Here is a 22,632-nt window from a genome sequence, read left to right on the forward strand (position 1 = left end):
TACTTCCAATGAATAAAAGATCCTAGCTCTAAGGAGTACTGAGCTATTTAAACAATTCAATATAATCTGTAGACTTTGGTGTGCTTTATCTTTACCATCAGATTTTGCCAGCCTCAGGTCTCTATCTCAAGATTTTTACATTACTTTATCCTGTTGAATGATTTCCCTGGAAGCTTAATATTTTTCCTTTTAAAGTGGGAAATATCTTAAAGAATTTATAAATACTGTCATGGAAAATTGACAAATGTGGAGATTTAAACATGTCTTAAACTGGCTATGGACACAAAAATTACAAAAATCAGGGCTTCATAAGGAATATAAACTTCTGCTTTAAAGTCATAGTATGAATGATTATTCAAAGTATAAATGTTTAGATAAATTATTTTAAAAATAAATACATGGTATAGTATATTTTGCAGGCAAGGCTGATTTTTAAGTCCTCCGTAGCAAAGCTGTCTATTGGTATTAAATGCTTGCAAATAAATACCATGAATGTAAACTGCAATCAGAAGCAGTTTTAACACATGTAAATGTTGAATGAGGTAGAATTTTAGTCTTATGTTTATTTTGCTGTTGTCACAAATAAAAAAAGCACTTATGAAAACATTTCATGCTGAAGTGAATGGATTTCAACAGCTGCTGATTTGGTGACATGGAGAACCCCAGTGGAGACATCCTGCTGAATTAACGTTTTGGAAATGTTAAAAAGAAACTTCAAACAGACCTGGTTTAGCAGGCGGTCAAAGATTGTGCTCAGTGGGGATCATGTGAAGGCTAGCGGAGCAGTCACTCAGCCATGAATCAGGCTTGTCAATAGTTGCCTATTTTCTCAACAGGTGACTCAGAAAAGGCACACAGTCTGTTTCCCCTAACATTTCTGTGTGTACTCGCATGGAAAAAAATCATCCTAGACTTCTCCTCTGGCATTGTATGGGAGGCACAGCACGCTCGGGTGGGGAAATTGTGGTTGAAGGGGTTTAAATATATTTTTTTGGAAGTTATACTTTTCCTTCTTTTCTAACTAATAAAAATTGAGCTAAGCTGTATTTAAAATCTACTGATTTTCAAGCACACTTTTATCCTAAGTTAGAAATCTGGAACAGATGCAATCAAAGAATTATAGAACAGGAAGAAATTTTGGAGATACCCCAAATCAAACTCTCATTTCACAGTTGAGGAAACGGAGGCCTACAAAGATCTAGTAGAGATGCAAGTAATTTGCCAAAGATCATATATGTATTGACTAATGTGTTAGGACAAGAACGTCCATCTTCTGACTCCCCAGTTTAATATGCATTATACTTGTCTGTAAGAAATAAATCAGAATTAGGCTTCATTTAGCAATGTAAAAGTACTAAAGGAAAGAAACCATGAAACCGGGCCAGATCGCATGGTTCAGTGTTTTTCTGATTTGGCATGTTTTAATTTTTTTTCTTTAAACTTGCCACGGAGAGAGTTAACGGAAAATTCCTTCCCCACATCACCAGGAAGTGGGGGTGGAGCAGGGGGTGAAAAGAGGTCCAGTACCAAGCTTTGTTTTCAACTCTCAACATGTAAGAGTTTACTACAAATATAGAGGACAAAAATAATACAGCATTTCATTGTTACTGATTCAGATTGGCATTGTAAACTATGCAATACAAGCTACTATTATGTCAGAAAATTACCAGGTATCCATTAAATGAGCCCAGACTACTTTCTATTGTTCAGGGATTTTTTAGTTGTTTTTGAGAGCCTAAGTACAGAGTTCAGTGAGAGTTCTCAGAGGTGACTCCACAATCATAGCCGATCTCATTAGCTTAGTCAACCTCACCTACTGTTCCCTTCAACACACAGTCATTACCAGCCAATGCGAAAATGGAATCTGAGGCTTAGTAAATCACCTCATATTGGCAAGATGTTTCCCAGAAAACTACCCTGTTGAAAATACATTCTACATAATCCAGAGAAAAAACTGGTAAGAAACTTAAGTAAATACCAATCCCATAAAATACACACACAACCATCTACAACACAAAACTCTTAGTGCCCAAGCTCACTACTTCCTGTTATTGAAATTTACCTTTTAGAAGTTTAACTCCTCATATGGTAAGAGAAAATAGGTACGTTAATGCAAAGGCTGACGGGAGTGCAAAAACCAGACTGGGTTTTTACATCAAAATGAAAAATGCCTTCAGCCTTTGACCCAGAATTCCCACATACAGAAATTAACCCCCAAGAGATAATTCAATAAGTAAAGAAAGATATGTGTGCAAGGATTTTCATGGCAGTATTTTTTATGGTAGTACAAAGTTGGAAATTAAATTTAATTAAACATGAATTAAGTTTGCAAGAAAATAAAGCTATGTGTGTATACACACACACACATACACACACACACACACACACACTGGCATACAAGCAGCTGTTAAAAATGGTCATTACTTAATATAAAGCTACAGTAATATTAGCATGAGGATTGACAAATAGATTAATAGAACAGAATAGAGAGCTGAGAAATAGACCCACACTTATTTGGTCATTTGATTTTCGACAAAACACAAAAATCATCTAACTGTGTTAGGAGTCCTAACTGAACGCCATGTGTGAAAATAAACTAAACACCACAACTCCTTGTTCTCACCACACACAAAAAATTAACTTTAGGTCTATCTTAAACCTAAATATAAAAGCTAAAACTACAAAATTTTTTGATGAAAACAAAGGAGAATATCTTCACAAGTTGGGAATAGGCAAAGGTTTCTTTTTTTTTTTTAATTTTTAAAAAATGTTTACTCATTTTTGAGAGATGGAGCATGAGTGGGGGAGAGGCAAAGAGAGAGGAAGACACAGAATCTGAAGCAGGCTCCAGGCTCCAAGATGTCAGCACAGAGACTGATGTGGGACTCGAACTCACAAACTTTGAGATCATGACCCTAGCCGAAGTTGGGCACCCAGCCGACTGAGCCACCCCGGCACCCCAAGAAATAGGCAAAGGTTTCTTAAAAGATAAGTTACAAGTTACTTTATAAAATAAAAAAACCATAAGTTTGACTTCTTCAAAATTGAAAACGTCTCATGAAAACCCACTGTTAAGATGACTAAGGAAGCCACAGGCTAAGAAAACTATTTTCAAAGTATAGATAACAAAGGATTGGTATCTAGGATGTATAAAGAACTCCTATAACTTAATGAAAAGACAAACAACCTATTCAAAAATGGGCAAAACTTTGAACAGACTCCTCACAAAGTAAGATATATGAATGACCAATAAACACATAACAAAGTACACAACATCATTTGTCATCAAGGAACAACAAATTAAAACCATAGTGAGTATCCTTACCCACCAGAAGGACTGAAATTAAAATGATAGCACCAAATGTTGGCAAGGATGTGCACAACTGGAAATCTCATATTTCATTGGTGGGACTGTCAAATGGTGTGTTACATAAAACATACACCTGCCCTATGACCCAGCAATTCCACTCTTAGAGATTGATCCAAAAGAAATGAAAACATCCACAGAAGATTGTACAAGAATGTTCACACCAGTTGTATTCATTATAGTTAAAAACTGAAAACAATTCAGATGTCTATCAAAAGGAGAATGAATAAACAAACTGTGGCATATTCACAGGAGACACTATTCAGCGATTAAAAGAAACACACTACAGATATATGCGACAACACGGATGAATCTCAAAAACATTTTGCTGAGTAAAAGAAGCATTACACAATAGTGCGCACTATGAGCTCATTTAAAGTTCTAGAACAGGCAGAAATAAAATATCATGGAAAAATATCAACAAAATTGTTGCCTTTGAGGGTGGTGAATGCTGGGATTTACTGAAAAGGGACATGAGGGACATTGTTGTGGTGATGGGAAAGTTTTCTATCTTGACAGGGGTTTGAGTTGTACATGCATATCGTCAGAACTTGTCAACTGATACACTTAAGATCTGTGCATTATACTGTATGTAAATTTTACCTCAAAAGGGGACAGAGGAACTATAAACAAAAATGAGGTTAATGACATGAATGTCAAATTACTGGGGTAGAGATAGATGTCCACTTCTTTCTTTGAAATGCACCCCCCCCCCAAAAAAGACAGATTAACAGAGATGCTGAAATAGAGAGATAAATGATGAAACAAGTAAATGATGAAACAACTAAATGACAAAACTACTATACGTAGTCACAAACGCATATATAATTTTTCAATATAATGTCATCCTGAACGTTTACCTGAATTTACCTCTATTCATAGATACTTCTCTCATCTTTGTATACAATGAAATCTAACTTCTCCTAAATGATGGAATGACTGAATGATGTTCAAGTCCATCTATAGCAAATATCAAGAGAAGACAGAAAATAAAACTAGTTCGGTTTGGTCAGTTGATTTGAGTATCAAACTCCGTCATGTTTTTGAACAATATGAAAATGTAGCAATAGTTGTACCACCTTCTATTAAAAACCTGCGACTTGGCTCAGAGCAAAGAATCTTTTAAAAATGATCTATAATAACAATAAACTGTAAGCCACTTCTGCTTTAATTAGAAATATAAAGATTATTAAGAAATAATGTTATCTTGAATTTTAATGGAAAGCTTTGTCAACAAGTAACATTTTGAATTTTGTAGATTGCTGATTCATATGCAAACAGAAGGAAAAACAAGATATTTCCAATTGTGTCGTACCAAATAATGGAAATGAACAAATCACAAGATATTGTAGAACCCCCTCCAGGGTCATGCATAATAAGAACATTGTATTATAATCTCAGAGTACCTTTATCATATATTAAGATTAAAACTGTGCCCCTAAATTAACATATTTTATTGATAAAAAGAAGAGTTTATACCTTTATTTATTAGGTATGATTTTTTATTGGCAATTGAAACAATAAATCTACTTTGTATCATATTCTGGGATGGTTGGGTATAACCCAAAATACCGTGCAAGGAAACTGATCTATTAGAAGTGTACTGGTCTCTTTAGATATTTTAAGCACCAAATAGATTACTATATATAAAATTTGATGAGCAGAATTTGTAAAATTTGTAGCAGAATATTCTTATGGCATTAATAATTTATAGATACTATATTAACTACGCTACTTAATTTAAAAACACGTAACAGACCTCAGAAGGAATTCTTCCTTTTGCTGCATGGAACAATGTGCCTTTCCCTCTCGGTTACAGAAATACTTAGCATCATAGATCAATAAAGTAAAAGTATTCTGTCATTTAATTGGAATTGAGAATTTTTTAATGGTTAATAAGTATAAAAGATGGTCAAAATGTTAAAAGAAGTTTATCTTAAGCATTTACATTTTTCTTCAAATGAGCTATTTTATTTTTTATTTCCCCCCGACAAGTTATTTCAAAAAACACATATCAGTTACTTTACCAAGTGATTTCATCCCTTATTTAATGTCTTTTCTATTTAATGTAATATTATAGTCTTTCAGTTGTCATATGAAATGTCAATAAAAATTCATATTCTTTTCATTACTTATTTTACCCACGTTTAAAGACAGGGTCTCTTAAAGTAAATCATAAACTACTAGGAGGAATAATTCCCAAAGTTCAATATATACGTGTATAGTTAATATTAATTCTTGGGTTTATCTAATGAAAAACGTGACTATAAAAGAACAATGATTAAAATATCTCAGAAATTATGTATACAAATGAGTACTGTTTTATTCATATTCATCTGGGAAAGTGACAATATAATTGTGGAATTCTATTTTGGAACAGTCTTTCACAAGATAGTGTACCTCAAATGATGTGTATGTCCTCTCACTCTCTCTCTCTCTTAACACACACGAAGTTGCCTTCTTTCGTGATCACAATTTCAGACACAATATTACTTAGTTGACATCTCCAAATGACTTGTAGTTATTTCTAAAAATCAAAGCCACCTCATAAAGTTAGTAAGTTGTTATCAAAAGAATGTTTGGAAAATTCTGAAGACATTTCTGAAAGTGGAAACTTAAAAAAAGCAAAAATACATTGCCTCCCAAGATGGGAGGTAAGACGGTCACTTTGGAGGAACCAATACTCAGATGTATGTGCTCCAGAATGTGTGTGTGTCTGTTTTAACTGTCACTTTGGAAGGAAGTGTGCTAGAATGGAAAGAACTGTGTCAGGTATCAGAAAGCCAGGGTTTGTGTTTCAGCTCTGCCATTTATAAGCTGTGCAAGTTTGCGGAAGTCCTTTCACTTTTCTGGGTTTCAATTTCCTCATCTTTAAAATAAGAGTTTATCTAAATCAGCACAGTCCAATAGAAACATAATGTGGGCTACGTATGTGATTTTTATAGCCATATTTAAAAAGTAAAAAGAGGGGTGCCTGGGTGGCTCAGTCGGTTGAACGTCTGACTTTGGCTCCAGTCATGATCTTGCGGTTCATGAGTTCAGGCCCTGCTTTGGGCTCTGTGCTGACAGCTCAGAGCCTGGAGCCTGCTTCAGATTCTGTGTCCCCCTCTCTCTCTGCCCTTCCTGCTCACGTTCTCTCTCTCTCTCTCTCTCAAAAATAAATAATAAAACATTTTTTAAAAATAAGTAAAAAGAAACAGATGAAATTTTTATAATGTTTTTATTTAACTAGTATATGCCAAATATCATTTCAATATTTAATCAATTAAAACATCATTAATTAGATCTTACACTTTTTTGTTTTTGTTTTTGTTTTGGTGTTAAGTCTTTGAAATCCATGTGTATTTTGTACCTACAGCACATACACAATTTCAAATGCTCAAGACCTACATGTGGCTAATTGGTTAACATATTGGACAGCAAGGATCTAGTCAGTTGCTAACAGTTCTTTCAGTTTTCAAAACCCTATTATTACTCTATTGTCAAAATTAGTATGTTAATAGAGTTCATGTAAAATTCAGCCAAGCATATGAAAATTATAGATTAAATGCTTCCACAAGATGTCTACTTTCTTTTTTCTTTAATGTTTGTTTATTTTTCAGAGAGAGAGAGAGAGACAGAGTGTGAGTGGAGAAAGGGCAAGGAGAGATGGAGACAAAGAATCCGAAGCAGGCTCCAGGCTCTGAGCTGTCAACACAGAGCTCAATGTGGGGCTCGAACTCACAAGCTGAGAGATCATGACCTGAGCCGAAGCTGGGGACTTAACCCACTAAGCCACCCAGGCGCCCTGGGAGGTCTACTTTTATCAGGAAAGATTCTTTAATTTCCTATTTTATCTGGCATTTTTAAACTATAGATGATTTTCCTAACATTGAACAATCATTAAGAAGTAAAGAACTGGTGATTATCTTCTGAATTCAACCCTGGAGAGTGGATTCATTAATCTATTAAACTGGTTTATGTCTATTAAAGAATTGCCAAGTCCCCATTTCATATTATATGATGTAGATTTGGACTTCATCTGAAACTTAGGTCTTTATGTAATCCTAAGAATCGTAAGACTGTTTTCAAATGAATAAACATTCAAAATCACTCCTACAGTCACAAAACCTATTTGATTTCTTCTTTGTTTCATTCAGTCTAAATGATTTAGGCTATGAAATAGTTTTTATATTAGTGAACCATACCCCAAGCAAGTTTATGTTCAATAATAGATATCATTATCAATTCTTGGCAGCTTATTACTAGATGGTGATAGTCAGATTCTAATAGATAAACCTTTAGCTATGTTGTATACCTTAGTAATTTAAAGACTGGAGGAGGACCTATTTGCATCACAGGACAACTTCTCATTTATCAGTTATACTTGCAACAGACCCCTGCATGTTTTTTTATCTCCAGGTACAATTGTACATCATTTCAATTAACTCATAAGTTTGTTATACCAAACTTGACAAAAAATATATAAAGGTACTCTCTGACAACCTTCTCTTTCCTCTCAAATTTATAAGAGTAATAGCACACTCAAGTGTTTTTGTATCATTATAAACCACTGTATAACAGAAATCTTAAAGGGAAGTTAAAAAAACATCCCACATGCTTTATCAAAATACAAAAGGTGTTTTTGAAAATCTCTAAAATGTATTTCAGCACTATATATAGTGAAAGCTGACATAAATTCATCTTTATAGGGGGCAACATAACATATTTGATCTTTTAATAAATAGCATAAGATATGTTGTGTTTGTAAATTTGCCTTTAAGATAAAATCATGACATTTGAAGTCAACTTTCTACATGATTCATATTATTTAAGAGGCATTCAGCAGAGCCAGCATGACACAAGATATTGTCTCATTTCTGAAGAAAAAAGGTAAATATTTATTACAGAAGCCAATGAAGAGAGTAATAAAGGCAAAGTCAGGGAAACTCTTAATGTTAGGTGGCCCATGCCTAGTGTGCTGCCGGGCACTTTGTTCAATGGTTGTTGCATGAATGGCCATAGAAGATATACACCATACAGGGTGGATGTGTATAAAGACTGTGGCCTGCATTCATTCTATACATAAATAAATAAATACATACACACAATACATATACTATGTATGTATATGTCCTTTTTTTAAAGTTTTTTTTTTTAACATTTATTTATTTTTGAGAGACAGAGAGACAGAGCACGAGTAGGGGAGGGGCAGAGAGAGAGAGAGTGGGAGACACAGAATCTGAAGCAGGCTCCAGGCTCCGAGCTGTCAGCACAGAGCCTGACCTGGGGGGTTTGAACTCATGAACCATGAGATCTTGGCCTGAGCCAAAATCAAGAGTCTGCCACTTAACCAACTAAGCCACTCCACTAAGAACTTTTCATGTGATTCTGGCATCCCAGTAAGAACTTGTAACATGATTCTGAAGTTTCGATCTTAGTTCTCAATTTTGGTGATATCAAAATTCAAATCCTGCGGTGCCTGGCTGGCTCTGTCGGATGGCTCTGCAGCTCCTGGTCTTAGTGTTATGGATGTGAGCCCTGCATTGGGTATAGAGATTACTAAAAAATAAAATCTTTTTTAAAACTTTCAAATCATTTTCCTGATTTCATTCACTATGCACTGCATTCATTCATCAAGTATTTATGTAACCAGCACTATGATAGGCATGGGGCTGATATAAAAAGAATAAACGTATCATGAAAACAAACAGACCAATAATTATGTAAAGACAGGCAATGTTATTTGAGGAGATTAAGAAACTTGCCCAAGGTAACCCAGGCTGTTGAGTACAAGAACCAGGTGTCAAATCCTAACCTATATGTCCTCCAACTACCCTAGGAAACATAAGCTTCGAGCTGGTTAGTGGTTGTGATGTTTAACTTTATGTGTCAACTTGGCTAGACTGTGGTGTCCAATATGCTTGGTCAAATACAAGCTCAGATGTTGCTGTGAAGGTATTTTGTAGATGTAATTAACATTTATAATTGACTGACTTTAAGTGAAGGAGGATATCCTCTATAATGTGGGTGGGCCTCATCCAATCAGTTGAAGACCTTAAGAGCAAAATCAAGTTTCGCAGAGAAGGAATTCTGCTTCAAGACCATGACATAAAAATCCTGCTTGAATTTCCATACTACCAGTTGCCCTATAGATTTCAGTAAAGGTTGCAACATCAACTCTGCTTATGTTTCCAGCCTGCTGACCTGCGCTACAGATTTTGGATATCTCAGCTCTTACAACTGTGTGAGCAATTACGTAAAATCTCTCTATACATACATACATACATACATACATACATACATACATACATATCCTATTGGTTTTGTTTCTCTGGAGAACTGTTGTGATACAGGAAATCATAGCTAAATACAGAGATTGGGAAGGTATCAAAATATGAACAATAATGCAATTCATGGAAGTGGATAGGACACAAAAGGAACCAAGGCACCAAGGATAAAACTTAGGTACAATAGCATTTAAGGGGCTAGAAGAAGACAAGAAGTCAAAGGAAAAGATTAAACCAGGGCACAGAGGGTTTCACAAAGAAGGGAAGCAATATTGCAGAAAGGTCAACTAGGATGAGGGAAGAGTTTAGGCCTGGTATTTGGCAATTAGTAGGACAATGGTGACCATGGCTAGGGCAACTGTAATGGTGATTGGGATAAAAATCATTCTGTATTCCTTTGCATTATCTACTATAAATAAGAGGTGAATAAGTGGAACATTTTTGGCAATTGAGGAAAGGAAGAAAATAATAGTTCAAAAAGGAAGGTATAATGGAGGAGGAAGACTTTAGAATGAGAGGGATATTTGTAAGGTCAGAGAGAGAAGTCATTGGAGAAGATAAAGGCAGATGGCAACGGTTGGGAAACCAAGTCTCTGAAGGAGTATCTCAGAAGATGGGGTCTAGACCGCAGGAGTAGGGGTAACTCTAATCAGAAGCGAAATACCTCTTAGTCAAGACAAGCAGTGTATAGATAAGGGACTGGTGGTCTTATGGATTGCTCTGAAGCTGGGGCTCCATGCCTTATTTTATTTATCCTTTATTTCTCAGGGAATTTAGAGGTGAGGTTATGATTAAGAGTCATTATTGAATAATATATTCAATGTATCTAGTACTATAAGGGATTGCAAAAAGCTTGAGACCCATTCTCTGCCAGTCTACCTGTCCTGCTAATATAGCCTAGTATATATTTAGTCACTAAGGAAACAAACAAAATGTCTTCACCATTTCTAGCATTGGGTTACAGAGTATATCGTGGGAAACCTTTAGCCAAATATACTCATTTCTGCCAGTGATCAGTAAAAAATACTGATCCTCTGGCTTTCATCACTTGTACAAATTTTTTTAATAGAAGCTTGAAAACAAGATTTCCAATATGTGGTTTAGTTATAAAAATAGCTACGATCTCAGTGGTCAAAGAAGAAGCCACTACTATAAGAACATGATAAAATAGCACATAATCTTATGCTCAAATGTTAAAAGACTTAAGCTTGATGTGATCAATAAGTCTATTATTTTATTAGCTGTGAATATAAAGTGATTGTACAAATAATCTGTAACTTTTTTTTCCTTAAAATATAAGGAAATGCACACAATTTTCTCAGATTCTACTAAACAAGGAGATGGGTGGCTGGAAACTAAAATCTTTAGGTTCTCCGGTGATGCGTTAACTAAGCCAAAAGGACAACTTTACTCATTTCAAAATGTTTTATTATAACAGCAATCTCCGAAGACAAACACAAAAGATTCTACTATGCTTAGATTTTAAAACATAAATAACCAATTTAATGCATCACTAATGATGTACAATAGATGTCTTCTTGTAGTACCAATTCGAACAAGAGACTGATGTAATCTGCCAGATACTTCAAAGTAACTAATTTGGTAATAAGAAAACACTCCTTTTGTGCAAACTTTCCTAGTTAAAAAAAAAAAAAAAAAAAAAAAAACAACTGTGGAAACCTTCCCAGTTGGATATTTACTAAATAAAAGTGTTGAACACTCATTAAAGTGTTAATAAAAAGATAACTAAGTACTTCAGGTCTTAAAAAATTTATCTTGAATAACATTAGGCTTTTAAGTAGAAATATAACCTATTCACAGAATATAGATATTAATGGCAAAGTATGATCTATTTTAGAATTGTGTATTTATATTCAATGTATTTATATTCAATGCCTTAAAACTTTTAAATATCAATTACATTTGTTGCTATTATGTTACACACTCCATTTACACACTCTCCAGATGCCTTATCTAGGAGAGAAGTATACTAGTATGTTTCATTTCTCTATAAATCTTCCTCAGCAAGTATAAGTAAAACATTTCCCAGACTCTAAACTTCTAAAGGTAAAGGCTTAGGTCAGTTTCCTGAACAAATTCTATTATAATGTTTAACATATTTTTCTAGGGAAAGAACTTTAGACTTCTTTCTGCTTTTTTTCTGCCTCTTTTACCTATCATGGAATCCACAATTCCAACCTTAATGGGGGAAATATACATATATATATATATATATATATATATATATATATATATATATATGAAACTGAACAAGCATTTCCAACAGCATGTTTAGTAACATTCTTTTTCTATGACCAAGGCCATTTGCAATATGTCTTTTGGCCCACAGATGTCAACCAAAACATAAATGTAAATAAAACGTTTTCAATTATCTGTTGTTTCTTCTCCAGGAGCAGTTAATCCTGGGAAAGTACCAATTATTCCACAAAGGAACAAGAAAGAAGGGGTTTCCATTTCTGTAGCCACTGTGGGATGGGGTGTCCGGAAGTAGCACACAGGAGATGATTCTTAGGGTTCCCTCCAATGTTATTTAAAAGACCTAATTACCTAATTTGTGAAAAGCATCCTTAAAATTGGAATTTTTTTTTTTTATGGCTAATCATTCAGGGACAGAACTAATACTCATGATGTTACAGTAGGATTTTCCTTCATTGCATGTTTTAAGATCTATGTTCCCAAAGTAATAAACTAAATGATCTGAGCCAGGTAATTAATAAATTACATTATCAACAGAGCAGTGTGTTGTTTACACCACAGAATTTTAGAACTTAAAAAAAACATTATTTCTCAAATTAATTTGTTAAATTGTTTCTCACCTAATGTAATTGTTGTATATGCCCTATGTCAGTACATTAATCATATAACCGCTTTGCATATGTGCAAATTTTCATGGTTCCTCATGACCCACCACTGGATGGAATCCAAAGTCTTTGTCCTGTCTTCTAAGACACTTCACAGTCTGATCTCTGTGTCTCATTCTAGCCCTTGTTCCCACTGATATCTAAGACTAGTGCACACTTCACCCAGGGTTCTGTCCACTGAATAAGGCTCCCTCCTCCCTCCTCAGTGCCTGAGCTCTTGCTAGCCCCACTGCCAGACCAAACACTTTTTATTAAATGCCTTTTTCTCTATTGCCTAGAGGGAAATCTGCTTCGTCCTTTACCTTCTATAGAGAAGGCCACCTTCTGCATAAGATTTTCTTAGCCAAAAACATCCCCACCCTGTCCTCAAAATTCCTTAAACATCTTGCTTATATTTCTCATCAGCCAGTGATCTTTCATTTGCATTACAGATTTTCTTCTAACCACGATGATCACTCCTTAGGGGCGGCATCCATTTTTTATACACATCTTTAGATCCATTTACCCATACATTGTCACACTGCCTTGTATGCAGCATCCAATAAAGGTTTATTGAATGAATTAACTTTTATGTAATCATAATCTTTTATTCTGGATTTATTCGTACTCGAGCATTCACTGCAGAAGCCAGTGGCAAAAACTGTTACTGCCTGTAATCTCCTCTCAAAGCAAACAATAGAAATGATTAATATCTCCATTATAAATTCAATTGGAGGTGAGACTAGAGATCAGCCTCATTCATAAAATGAGACAGTAGAAGCCCATAACAATACCGACGCCAGGGACTAAGGCCCTGAACGATAGGTTTCCTTGTAACTGTGAAAAAGATATACTGCATATGAAAGTGTACATGGAAGACATCATTTGGCATAAAACAAAAATGAATACGTGGTACACTGAAGTGCTTTATAATGAAGTTTTGCTTAATATATTCTTTACTACCCTATTTAAGTGGTCAAATTTTAAAACCTCCAAATCAATGAGGCTTAAAGTAATAGCGAGGCTCATTTCCTGAGATGATACATGATTCTCTGTTCAGAGTTCTATCATCTACATAAATTGAAAAGACTGTAATGGAAGAATTAATAAAACAGGGTTTCCTTTCACGGAACTGACCTAAACAGTGAATCACAATTTGAAAGTTACTCATCTAAAACAACAACAAAACATTCAAGCACCTTGCCTCTAGTTTAAAAAGCAGCACTTTTTTTTTTTTTTTTTGGCCCATAGAGAAACTGAATAAATATTTGCTGAATGGATGAAAAAACGACTGACTGCTCTTTTATTAGAATATTTAAAAAGAATACTTTGACAAGTGATGTAAATGTGAATGTCTGAGCATGTACTTGAGGGGAAGAAACTAAAAATGTGCCTCTTGGCTGAGATTTGAGTGCTGTGCCTCAAACTTTGTACAGATTCTGGTCCTGAAGGACAAGAGCTGCAGGGAAACTCCATTTCTGTCTGGTGGTCCTGGCCTGGGCTTACAAACCTTAGGGAGTGAGTCTGTTTCTTTTAGAATTAAAGCGGTAGTCTGCTACTTTTTCAAAGCTATCTGGAGACAAAAGGACAAAGTAAGTCCCATATAAAAAGAGAGGAAAATACTGCTAAGAGAAGAGAAAACGCTATTAATGTTAATATATAAAAAAAAGTGAACTATTATTTGGTGACCCTAATAAAGAAAATCTTTAGCACACTTTGAACATGTTATTGTGTCTCAGGCGATTTTAAAATATATTCCAAGGCCCAAGTAGTTAGGGAGACCTCCAGAAACCTTTTATATTGATGCAAGCCAGAGAACGAGCAACCTGCAGTGACCGGTATGAGTTTATATATATATTTTTTAAATATATGAAATTTATTGTCAAATTGGTTTCCATACAACACTCAGTGCTCATCCCAACAGGTGCCCTCCTCAATACCCACCACCCACCGTCCCCTCCCTCCCACCCCCCATCAGCCCTCAGTTTCAGTTTTTAAGAGTCTCTTATGCTTTGGCTCTCTCCCGACCAGTATGAGTTTAAAGAAGACTTCGGAGAGCGTCCTCTCAGCTACCACCAGATATGGTAGCTTACTTAAAACAGGGTTGGTAAAATTTAGCTCAGGTTTCTTCAGTAGTTAGTATTTCCCAAGAAATTTTGGGATAAACCTGTGAATAACCACAGTAATTTTCTCTTCAGTATTTATGTTGTGTCCCAAGCATAAATGTTTGCTACCAAAAACCAATACAAGGTGTATCTTCACCCTTCCTCTATTTTAGAGGAAAGTTTAAGTATTACACAGACTATATACTTCAAATGTATACAGCGAATTTTTCAAAATGACAATTTTAAGGTCCCATCACTTAGGAAGAAGTGACAAAGGAGGGTATAAACGTCCTGCTGTTTTCTCTCTCACTGGCAGCTTACTTTTGCCACCTAGTGGGGGAGGCAGTTTCATAGGTTTGTGTTTTGTAGAAGACCCAAGAGCAGAGGTCAGCTTCTTATTAGAAAATGATCAAACATTTCTTTCGTATCAGGGATTTTAGATGAATTTTTTTAAATAACCTTAAGTAATCTCTACAAAACTGGCCTGTTCCAAGTCTATCGGTTTTCTTTCAAGCAGTTAGTTTCCACTACAGTGATTAACCTACATGATCGAAGGGAAGATAAAACCTTTTTGTATACATGTTTGATTTGTAACTCTGGGGAAGGAAACTTTTCCTGGTTTCCAATGGTTCTGCATCCCCTTATTTTGTAGAATTTCGCAAGGTATCTGTTTTGGTTCCTCCCTCTATTTTGTGCTTATATGGGGACCTAACCTGTATCTTCATCCCTAATTTCTCATTGTGACTCTGACCTCAAATCTTTTGTTGTTTACTGAGTATCGTCTCTGGAATGGACATTTAATACGTCAAAAACCTAAGTCATGATCCTCCAAAAGAATCCAAGAATCAGCTTTCCTTTTGAGCCATGTGGCGGGCCTAATCAGGACTAGAGTGCAGCCTAGGGTTAACAATGGCAGAGCGATTTTTTTAAAGTATGTAAAAATTAATGAAACAAGTTAAGTAAAGGAAACAATCAGAAGTCAGGATCAGTTTACTGGGCTGGGCAGGAGGGAACATGATGATCAGGAGTTAGGGCGGGGCAATAATAATTAACAGGAATTGAGGTCAAGAATACAGGAAATTTGAGGCAGGTCACAAAGCTGAAGCTAAGAAAATTGGAAATAAGAGGCAAGAAATGTTGGAGAAAGTATCACAGCTCAAGTCCCCAGGCTTGAGGTACATGCAGGGATGAAGAGAGTGGAGGACCAGCAGAGACGTGCAATTCCTGGGCCTGGAAATGCATGGTGATTTCTGGTTTTCCGCTCTATTTCTGCTGAAATAGTGAGGTGGGGGGGGGGGGGGGGAGGGAGTGGAGAATAATCCTCACGGAGTTTGCTGGAGAATTTCTTGAGGTTCTGGGCCCAAATAAATGATTGCTTACCAACATTTCCATGATCACAAATGGCCTTATAATCCTCTTGGTCTCTGAGGCTTTGAAGCTTATAAAGTTTTTTTTTTAAACATCTTTATTGAGGTATAATTTATATACCATAAAGTTCATCTATTGTTCAACTTTTAACAAATTTACAAAGTTCTACAAACATCATCACAATCTAGTCTTAGAGCATTTCTCTTACTGCAAAAGTTTCACTGTGCCCATTTGCAATCATTCCCCACTCCCATTCCCAGCCCAAGGCAACCATTGATCTGCTTTCTCTCTCTATAGATTATTTGTCTTCTCCGGAAATTTCACATAAATGGAATCCTACATGTGGTCTGTTGTGACTGGTGTCTTTCATGTGGCATGTTTCTGAGGTTCTTTGTTATAGAGTATATCAGTTCATTCTTTTTCATTGATTAGTATTCCATTATATGGATATATCGCTCTTTATTCATTCACTAGTTAGGAGGTATTCAGATTGTTTCCAGGTTTTGGCTATTATGAATACTGCTGTCATGAATATTGACATACAAGTCTTCATGTAAACATGTTAATTTTCCTTAGCAGATATAAAAGTGGAATTGCTACATCATGTCATAAAATTTGTTTAACTTAAGAAACTGCCAAATACTTTTCCAAAGTGGCTGTAAAATTCTACATTCCCACCGGCAATCCATGAAGGTTTCAGTTTTTCCACATTCTTGTCAACATTTGTTATTGTCTGCCTTTTCTTGTATGACCATCTTACTGGGTAGGAAGTGGTATCCCATTGTGGTTTTACTTTGCCTTTCCTTATGGCTAATTATGTTGAGCATCTTCTTAGGTGTATATTAGCCAATTGTACATTTTCTTTGATGAACTGTCTATTCATATCATTTATCCATTTTGCATTGCCTTCTTATTATTGTGTCATAAGAGCTCTTTGTATATTCATAGGCATGAGTAATTTGTAAGATGTATGATTTGCAAATAGTTTCTTCTAGTTGGTGCCTTGTCTTTTGTTTTTCTCAATGGTATCTTTTAAAGCACAAAAGTTTTAAGTTTTGATAAAGTCCAATTACCCAATTTCTTCTTTTATGGATTATGTTTTGGTGTTGAATCTAAAAATTCTTGGCCTAACCCAAGGTCATGAAAATTTCTCCTAGGATTTTTCCAGAAGTTTTACTTTTTTAGATTTACACTTACATCTATTATCATTTTAAGTTAATTTTTGTATATGGTTGAGGTAAGAGTCTAAATTTATCTTTTGCATATGGATATTTAATTTTCCTAGTACCATCTCTTAAAAAAACAATCCTTTCTCACTTAATTTCCTTGGCACTTCTTTGGAAAATAGATTGAACTAAATATAAAGGTTCATTTCTGGACTGTTCCATTTGATTCTGTTCCACTGATCTACATGTGTATCCTCATGCCGCTAACTTAGAATAATGTAGTTTTATAGTAAAATTTGGGTAGTGTAAGTCTTTCAATTTTGTTCTTCCTTTTCAAAATTGTTTTAACTGTTCTGGGCTCTTTGCATTTCCATATAAATGTTGGGATCAGCTTGTCAATTTCTAAAAAAAACCAAGTACAAAATCAAAAACAAAAACAAAACAAAAACCTACTGGGATTCTGATAGAGATTGCCCTGACCATATAGATCAATTTGGGGAAAAGTGGCAACTTAACATTAATGGGTCTTCTAATCCATGGATGTTGAATTCTCTCATATATTTAGATTTTTAACTTCTCTCAGCAATGTTTTGTAGTTTTCAGTGTAAAGTCTTAATACTTCTTTGGTTAAATTGATTCCTAAGTATCTTATTATTTTTGATGGTATTGTTGATGAAATTGTCTTCTTAAGTTTATTTTTGGATGCTTGTTTCTAGTATATTTGTATCTAGTATACAATTGATTTTTGTATATTAATTTGTATCCTATAACTTTATGAACTTATTTTTAAGTCCCAATAGGTGTGTGTGTATGTGTGTGTGTGTGTATTTCTTAGGATTTTCTAAATACATAATCATGTCATCTACAAATAAAGTTTTGTTTCTTCCTTTCCAAGTTGCATGACTTTTGTTTCTCTTTCCTCCCCCTCACCCCCTTTTGCAGTGGCTACAAACTCTGGTGTAATGTTGAGCAAAAAATGCTTAGTGTAAGCATTCTTGTTTTGTCCCCAAACTTACTGGGGGGAAAGCCTGCAGTCTTTCATCATTAAGATGACATTAGTTGTAGAGTTTTCATAGATGTTCTTTATTAAGTTAAGAGAGTTCCTAATTGCTCTATTCCTAAATTGTTCAGAGCTTTTAATCAGGAATCATGTTGGATTTTGTCAAGTGCTTTTTCTGTGTTTACTGAGATTATTCTGTTTTTTCCCCTTTATTAATATGATGTATATAGTATGTGATTTTCAGATGTTAAATCAACCTTGATAATGGTGTTTAATGCTTTTTATATGTTGCTTGATGTTGTCCCACAGTTTCTGAGGCTCTGTCCATTTTTAAACTCTTTTTTCCCTGTTTTTCAGGCTGGATAATTTCTTTTGATACATCTTGAAGTTCATGGGTTCTTTCTTCTGCCATCTCAAATCTGTTGTTGAATCACTCTAGTGAATTTTTCATTTCAGTAATTCTCTATTTGTTGAATTATTATCATGTTTTTCTTTAATTCTTCAAACATGGCTTCCTTTCATTAGTTGAACATATTTAATATAGCTGCTTTGAAGTCCTTCTCCGCTAAGTCCAAAGCTCTGGGCCCACAGCTTCTTTCCACTGAGTATTGGTAAACCTTTCCTTTCTTTTCATATCTTGTAATTTTTTGTTAAAAACTGGATACACACTTACACGCGCGCACGCACACACACACACACACATATGGCATATATATATTGTAGTAACTCTGGATTTTGATGTTCCTCTCTCAGGGCTGTTGTTGTTCCTGTTGTTTTTCCACTATTAATTTGCTTGATTAAATGTATGCAATCCATCTCCCCAGGGCATGTGCTCCTTGTGTCTCTCTCTACTCAGTTTTTTAAAAATTTCCTTTTGTTTTTATTTTTAAATCTGACTTTCTAGGAATGACCCTTGTGTCTGCATAGCTTAGTCAATTACTGATCATTAATTGTGCTCCAACACCTTAAGCCAATATAGCTTCTACTCTCTGCCAACGGAGCTGTGTTTGGGTTGGGAAGCTCATTCAAATTTCTGGCAGTTCTCAGGTCTGCCTGGGCATTTACTTTCTGCCAGACCCTCTTGCATCTCCTCTGCATACGTGCAGAATTTCACGTGCAGCAGGGATGATGTATAGATAGCTTGGGCCCTCTTTGGTCTCTCCTGCAGGTGTGTGAAGTCTGTTGGTCAGCCAGGAATATGTGCGGTTTACCAAGGTCCCTATCACTGTATCATTCCCTGAATCTCCCTGATAAATTTCTGGCTAGTCTGTTTGTCTATTGTTGACTCCAACCAAGACTGTAACGTCAGGTTCACAGAGTCATTAGCCAGCCTTTCCTATCTGTTTGCCATCAAGATATCCACTGTTATTCACAATGCCTATGGGCATAGGGTTTCTCACATTCTACTTTAAATCAAGTGAGGCCATTCCTCCAGTGAAACTGCTGGTTTTCATGGTTTTCCTCACCCTTGCAGAACTCCAATGCTGACTGAGCCTCAAAGTGGGGCATGGGAGCAGCTCCAGACAGAAACACCACAGGACCCTACTGTTCTTACCTGAAGTCCAGTCATTTTTCCATGAATAAATGCTTTTCAATTTGTTGCGTGTTTTTGGTCAATTTCCAGAGTCCTAAAATTGCTGTTCTTGATAATTTCGTCCAGTTTGCTTTTTGAAAATAATTGTCCAGCTCTCACTCTGCCATATTGTATTGGTAGTGTGCCTTTAAAGCTATTTTTAATTGCTCTGCTTCTTTCTGTCATACTCAGCTGGTCACCAAGGTCTGCTGATTCTTTTTATGCAATGTCGCTCTGGGAGAGATACTGTTTTTCTTGCCATTTGTAGAGACACACCCATCAAGATAACCAGCACTATTGTGGAAGCTTTCTTCCCCACCACAGTCAATCCTGCATCTGGCTACTAGATTGATCTTAGAGACACCAGCATAATCATATTCCCTGCTCCTGACTGAAGAATGGTTCTTTGCTACAAAAACATAAAATGTGTACTACTTAACCTAGCTGTCAAAATGTACTCAACTGCCTTGATCTTATGCAACATTATGTATTCCTGGAGCTCCCACCAAGTTAAGTTTTTCTTTCCCCACATAGCCCTTGCCAATTTCCATGTTTCTAATCTTTCTCATGTTGTTTCCCCTATGTGGGAAGCCCTTGTAATTTGTCTTTCAATTTTTGGTCCACCAACTCCTAAAAGAAGCTTAATCAGGTGAACTCTTCTGTTCTTGATCATTCCTATATTCCCCAGCTTTTCAATATTCACATATACATATATAGATTTTGTACACGTTTCTGACACTAAACATGTCAGTTTGCAATCAGTCAATTGTTTCTGTATGTGTTTTGTCGTTTCACCAATATTTATTTCCTTTTAAATGGGTTTTATTTATTTATTTTTATTATTTTTTTTTAATTTTTTTTTTCAACGTTTATTTATTTTTGGGACAGAGAGAGACAGAGCATGAACGGGGGAGGGGCAGAGAGAGAGGGAGACACAGAATCGGAAACAGGCTCCAGGCTCTGAGCCATCAGCCCAGAGCCTGACGCGGGGCTCGAACTCACGGACCGCGAGATCGTGACCTGGCTGAAGTCGGATGCTTAACCGACTGCGCCACCCAGGCGCCCCTGGGTTTTATTTTTTAAAGCATTTTCGAGTCACAGTAAAATTGAACAGAGAGTACAGAAAGTTCCCATATATCCCATCTCCAACTTTGTATTACACTCAGTTTGAGGGCTTTCACAATTTACAAAATTGGAAATACTCCTTAGCATATAGTACAGTGATGGGCATGAAACTAGGGCTTAGTATGACTGCTGAATGAATAAAATGCTTCTTGATTTCCAATGGAAATTTTCAAAAATCGTTTCAGAAAAATGGTCACTTCAGGATGTCTCTACCCTCCTCCCCTTGAAGAACTTAACTCTTCCATATACCTCTGAAAGCAGAAGTGATATTTAACATTTGTAATAATTTGTGGTATGAACACAAACCAATGAATTCAGACAACAAAACGGTCCTGAAAACTCCTGTTGGCCCAAGAAATGATCCATCAGTTGCTAGATGATGGAGAGGTCCCCGAGGTCCTGGACATGAGGCCACAATGGTAGGGGGTGAAATATGTGGCAGCAGCTATTTGCCAAGTATTATGAAAGCATTTAAACATTTTAACACTTGGTACAACCATATCCGAGGGCACAGACTGAATATCAGTTCCATGAACAAGTAAAATGGTATTCTCTGCATTTTATAATGACTGCAGAATAGAATATCTATAAAATGTACTTCTGTCAATCATAGGCAGTTTTGGATTTGAACAGCAATGAGAACAATGAGTCTCTGTAATGCAAGGTGCGGACAAGGACAGAAAACAGTCAGAAGCCAATGTCAAGGGGTCAGTTAGGCAGTACAAGATCAAAGAGAACCAAAGTACTGGTAGGCCAAGACAAACCAACAGAGCAGACAGGTGGTAAGTAACCAGCAGTCAGAGTACAAGGGTCAGCCAAGCAGACAGTACGGATGTGCTAGGTAAGGAGACCAGCAAACAGGAGCCTAGGAAGCAGAAATGTAGCAGCAACGAGGCACTGGCAGCCAAGCGAGTTTGTTCCTGAGCTGAAAAATTTCTTATTATGTTTCCTTCTATGGCAAGAACTGATGTGAGGCCATGACTTTTCTGCATATGAGGTTTACTGAGCCAGGTAGGAAGCCTACTGCATATTAGTCCTCCGGAGTGAGAAATTTAAGTGTGGGTCTTGGTATAATGGTGACACTTCTCGCCAAAGGTACCAGAGGACGGTAGCACACCACTGGACTGCCTACGAAGGGTCACAGAGACGTTTTTTAACACTACGTTGACCATTACTAATTTCACACATGTTAAATATTTGGGGGCTTAAGACTGTCTTCAAATTCCTTCATCAGAGGATGCAAAGAGAAGCAAATTAACTAAAGGGTATTTTTAAAATATGTGATCTGAAAAGGCATTAGTTGCCAACTTAGAAACAAAGAGAGCAGGCCAAATAACTATTAGAAATGAAAGAAGAAAGTTGGATTTCTGAAAAATAACTAGTTTGTCTAAAAAGAATTTTGGAAATGGGGAGAGACATGACTTAATTGAAGGTGTATTACTAAGAGTAGGTTTCTGTTTTTCGGTTTTAAATAGTATAATAAATCATACACAACACCATAATTTGAGTTTACAAGGAAGGTAATACTCTTTAGGTTGTAAAAGTGACCTCCAGTGGGTAATAACACTCTCAAATCTGTGGCCTGAGGGACTATATGCCATTGATCGTCACTTTAAAAAGTCTATATAGGCAACAGTTTTCCACTGTAACTTTCACATCCATTTAGCCAATTATATACATATGGTATTTATTGGCTTAATAATATATCTGGTTATGATTCATTAGTATGAACTGTTAACAGAAAGGTTTGTAGAATATTTCCCTAATGATCTTCAAATCAACTTCAAATATATGGATC

At 35.8% G+C, this 22,632-nt stretch overlaps 1 protein-coding gene across 14 annotated transcripts in view; it reads right to left on the minus strand.

Annotated features, from left to right (window-relative positions):
* The window catches only part of STAU2 (staufen double-stranded RNA binding protein 2), a 310,084-nt gene that overhangs the window by 69,905 nt on the left and 217,547 nt on the right, over window positions 1-22,632 (minus strand). The window contains exon 15 of one of the 14 annotated variants that reach the window (XR_007148653.1): window positions 8,714-8,887. The exons of 12 other annotated variants lie outside the window; for them this stretch is intronic. The gene's annotated coding sequence lies outside the window, so the exon portion shown is untranslated. Of the gene's footprint in view, window positions 1-8,713; window positions 8,888-16,888; window positions 16,901-22,632 lie in introns of those variants that run through there. One more of the 14 variants, XR_007148652.1, reaches the window with a different exon arrangement.

Source organism: Prionailurus viverrinus, chromosome F2 (genome assembly GCF_022837055.1).
Source record: "Prionailurus viverrinus isolate Anna chromosome F2, UM_Priviv_1.0, whole genome shotgun sequence".
Taxonomy (NCBI): Eukaryota; Metazoa; Chordata; class Mammalia; order Carnivora; family Felidae; genus Prionailurus; species Prionailurus viverrinus.